The sequence below is a fragment of the Halyomorpha halys genome, unplaced genomic scaffold, assembly GCF_000696795.3.
Source record: "Halyomorpha halys isolate HHAL.00 unplaced genomic scaffold, Hhal_1.1 Scaffold715.1, whole genome shotgun sequence".
Taxonomy (NCBI): Eukaryota; Metazoa; Arthropoda; class Insecta; order Hemiptera; family Pentatomidae; genus Halyomorpha; species Halyomorpha halys.
Window position 1 is genome coordinate 287947 of NW_027107843.1, and position 4582 is coordinate 292528.

The 4582-nt window shown below is 29.8% G+C and overlaps 1 protein-coding gene across 3 annotated transcripts in view; it reads right to left on the reverse strand.

Annotated features, from left to right (window-relative positions):
* The window catches only part of LOC106685598 (broad-complex core protein isoforms 1/2/3/4/5), a 32422-nt gene that overhangs the window by 17799 nt on the left and 10041 nt on the right, over window positions 1-4582 (reverse strand). The gene's annotated exons all lie outside the window — the stretch shown is intronic.

Genomic DNA, 4582 nt, shown 5'->3' on the forward strand with positions numbered 1-4582 from the left:
TTAATTGATAAATATTACCTGGTCTCGAAAAATTTTGAAATAATATAATTAAATATATATAACATGTTATGGTCTAATTTCATTATGAGAGAATTAAACAAAATAGTTTTTCAATAACAACATAAAAAAAACAATGTTTCGGATAAGATAACTCATCTGGTGCTCACATAGTACCTTGGAATTATTCTCTTTTTTTTTGTTATACAATATTGTAACAAAATATATAGGATTTGCAAAATATATACTTTGTAATAATTGGTCTATATGAAGTATTACAAATACATTTTATAAGAGAGAACTCAATTTTTATGATTATTTATAATGAATATAGAAAAATAAGCATCACTGTTTTATTCACTAATTCATCCTTAATAAACTGCTTTTAGAATTACGTAAATATTGTTTTTTGTTAGGTTTTTATGAGTTATGAGTTTTTTTCCAAACCCTCGTAAAATAATGAAACTTGGCATAGGCATTTTTTTTTTTGCTCGGCACTAAAAGGATTAAAATTCCAATATCTTTAGCTGGAACATGTAGTAGCTATTTCCAGATTGAGTATTGAAAATAGCTAACATAATTTGGAAAGTTATGGAGTTACCGATTTCCAGGAAGCTGAAGAACCATGTTTTTCTTGCACAATGGTTTTAAAGATGAAAATTTCAAAATGAAATACTATACATACTTAAGAAATGATTACAGAGGAAAAATCAAACAAAATCATTTAGAATAAATATATTAAAAGAATGTGTGGTGAAATCTTCAATCAAGCATACTTACAAAGATAATGTAATTTTAAAAGAATGCAAACAATTATTAAATAAATATAAAGAAAGTTCCCAATAAATTTCCCGATTTTCAAAGAAAAATAAAGTATCATTACTTAGAATCAATATCCAACAAAAGAAATGAATATAAAAGATTCAAGCTCTAAAATTATTTAATAAACATCTACATGTCAGATTAATTTTATTAAAGAAGTTGAAATTGAAATTAAACTATTATCTTCTTAATTTAAGGCTGAAAATAAAATATGATTCAATCTTCACTAAACATAAACTCATGCAATTAAGAAATCAATAAAATATAGACAGAATAAAATAATTAATGTGTACAAGTAGCAATGCTTGAGATTCGGTGCCGCGACAATTTTATTACAAACATAATATCTGAAGTAATAAAAAGCAACCAATATATGTTTTCTGTTCAATTCACAATGAGAATACTTTCATATATCTTAGTATGAAATAAAGTCCATTTTAAAGCTAATATAAACAGTTTTACAAAATGATCTAGAAAGTACTTAAATGAACTCATCACATGCTGAATAGGCTAATGCAGCATTGCAATAACGTGACATGATTCTTCGTTAATCAAGAACATTTACACTATCATAATTTACTGTTATAATTTTTCTATGATTTAAATAATTGGATTTTTGAAAGAAAGACAGTATTAGTTAAATTTGTAGATGAAACAAAAAATACCAGCATTTGAATATTCCCTCAACCTTAGACGATGAATTATGCTTAGCCTCATAAACTTAAGTAGTATGTAGTAATGGTATATTATTGACATATAAAATAGAAATTTTTAACTTTTTAGTACATTTATCCCGGCTGGTATGCACAATTGAAAATAAACCTGGTCTCATATGAACCTGAATTAAAATGATACACCTTCTAATGCTTATTTCTTCCTTGCCCATACGAAGATCAATCATGAAGGCTTAATCCTATGATTTGTAGCTAGATCTTTACTTTTTTGTCCTATTTCACCAGTCAATTTCTTTTGCTTACGCCTCTTTAGATGTATAGGAGTTTTCTTCCATCACCATTTTCCTATAAGCAACAAACTTTGTCGTCTGGTTGAGTTTCATGAAGTCAATTGAATCATTCCGGTCTGTATCTGAACCTGTTTCACATTCCTTAATTGCTTTTTCAAAATTTTTTTCATCCTCACTTTCTACTCTAATCAGATGGTCTTCCGTTTCAAACAGAGCCTGTTTTATTTCTTCAGCATCGCTAGGATTCTCAAAATCATCTATTTGTCTAAAATCAGGCATTTTTTAGTGAAAACCTGAATAAAATAATTTCAGAACGAACTCACAGGTTTTCAGGCTATTATACAGGGTTTATAAAACCAATTGGATCTTTTTAACACCATGCAGCATGAGTAATAATTGAATAATGATAAAAACTGACTGGGAGTGAATGATGACAAGAGGAAGGTGGAGGCATTGGTGATTTTTATCTCTCCGCAAATCACTGTTATAATCTAGGAGAAACTAAAAGGTCGCCCGTGCCCAAGGATTAACATAACAGTCAGCTCAAATAAACCTTTGAACTTATTCACTAAGAAAAACATTTAAATTGGTATGAAATACAGTATTATTCATTTAAATGTTAATTCTTCAAAATAATAAAGAAACGAAATTCTTAGTTAGCAGAAAAAGACAACAGTGCCCTGTTTTACAATTAAGTACAAACTAATACTATCAGTATTTTAAAAATGTGAAGGAGATGGTCAGGGGGTGCGGTCAAAAGGAAACATAAATAATCAAAACTATTTATTAGTCCACGTATCGCCCCACTTAATAGAGGTTTCTCGAGGCTGTCCGAGTTGAAAAATATCAAAAGAGTGGTATTTTGATAGTCTTTCACTCTTTCAATATCAGTCTTTTATTTTGTGCTTGGTACGATTTTGTTGACTGGTAAAATGCTGATTTGTAATTATAATTTTTAACTCCTATAATAAAACTAATATTCTTCGAATATTTGAATGAAGAATCTATGACCCCAAAAAGACACAAGAAGGATACTGGCTAAGGAAGAAAGAGAAATAAGGATCAGGAGATTGAAATTCCACAAACATGGTAAGAATGGCCCCGGAAAGACTAAACAAGAAAATATTCCAATAATTCCAAGGATACAAAAGTTCGGCCTCCCGATCAGGCAGATGAAGAAGAAATGGAAAGATAGGACAGTCTGGACTGAGAAATATATAAGAAAAGAATGAAGAAAATCAAGGTTCTTCTGGGAAAGGGAAATTCGAAAAAGGGAGTAGAGTGGACAGAAGAAAGAAAACAAAGGCACACAGAGATAATGAGGGAAAAATGGAAGGAAAGGAAAAGCAAAAAAAAAAAGGAGCCAAAAGTAATGATAATCGCTTGGTCTCTAAGACCGTTCCATGAAAAAATACAACTAATATTCGTCCCCATTATCAAAGAAAAATTATTAATGCTTGTACTTTGAATACTTGTATTTATGAACTAATAGTATTAGCTTTCATTATTAACCCTTATCAGTTGCTAGGATTTTATACGTGATTCTCACTAGGTTGTAAATGGTTCTAGTAAATATGCAAAAAAATTCAGCATTGTAAGAATAACATTTTTGTTAGAAATTATTTATTTAAAAAAGGCAGTGATACATAATTAGAGATGTCAATTGCTCTGTTACGGATACTTATTTATAAGCAATCTTGCCAATTCTTCCAACAAAAAAATACATGCTTAGCGTACCTTGAAAAATGTTATAACTATTTAATAATTACAGTAATGTTGGATCGGGTTAGACATAATCATTAATAGTACAAGTAAAGTCAGTAAAGTAACTACTACTTTAACAATCACTTGTATGAAAATGAACTATTATACACTTCCAATTATTGTGGCAAAAGTGTTAGCCACTACCATGGTATAACTACTTCATAGTTACAATCATGACAGCATTAACTATCAAGACAGTTTTACTGTTGGACTGGGTCTGGCGTTAATAGCACAAGTAATGCAAGTGGACTAACAGTTACATTAACTGCTATGTTTAACTGTCAGATGTATAAATCTTGACAGTGAACTGTCGCAACATATGAACCTTACAAAATATAATTACGATAGAGGGAAAACCATTGTTCTAGTATATTTGCCCCAAAACTTGAAATTGTATCAGCCACAGGCCCCAAAAACAAATTTACAATGGACCCTCAAAACAAATTTGTCCAAGAACGTATAATCAGGGAGTTTTAACACGTTTCCCTTTGTCACCTCCCACATGCCATACAACCGCAGCAACGAAGTACTGTTGTCACGTGAGAGGTGACATATGACTGATAAGTGTTAAAAGTGTATAGATGGTTTTCCAGTAAGAATAATCATTTAGATAGTTATAATATAGTATAATAGTGTAAATAAAAATCATTGCCAGAAGAAAATCTCTTGTTATTCTCCTAATTTTCTAAAACCACAAGCCTTAACTAGAATAATTTTATTTATTTATAAAATCTTATTTATTTATTATCTATTTTTATTTCTATTTATCAATATTTTCATGTTGGAAGATTATTGATTGACCGTGTGTAAAGATGAAAGGAATATGGTCCGGGTGCGGTCTAAAAAACTCAAATAGTAGAATTATACTATTTTATTGAGCCAACGTTTCGCCCCACGTTGCAGGGGTTCGTCAGGGCTAAAAAAGATACAAACACACAGTTACAAAAGGAAAAAAAAGAAGAGAAAAAAAAACATAAGTGTAAAATAACAGGGGTATAAAATGGAAAAAAGTAAGATATAATAAGAAAAATTAAA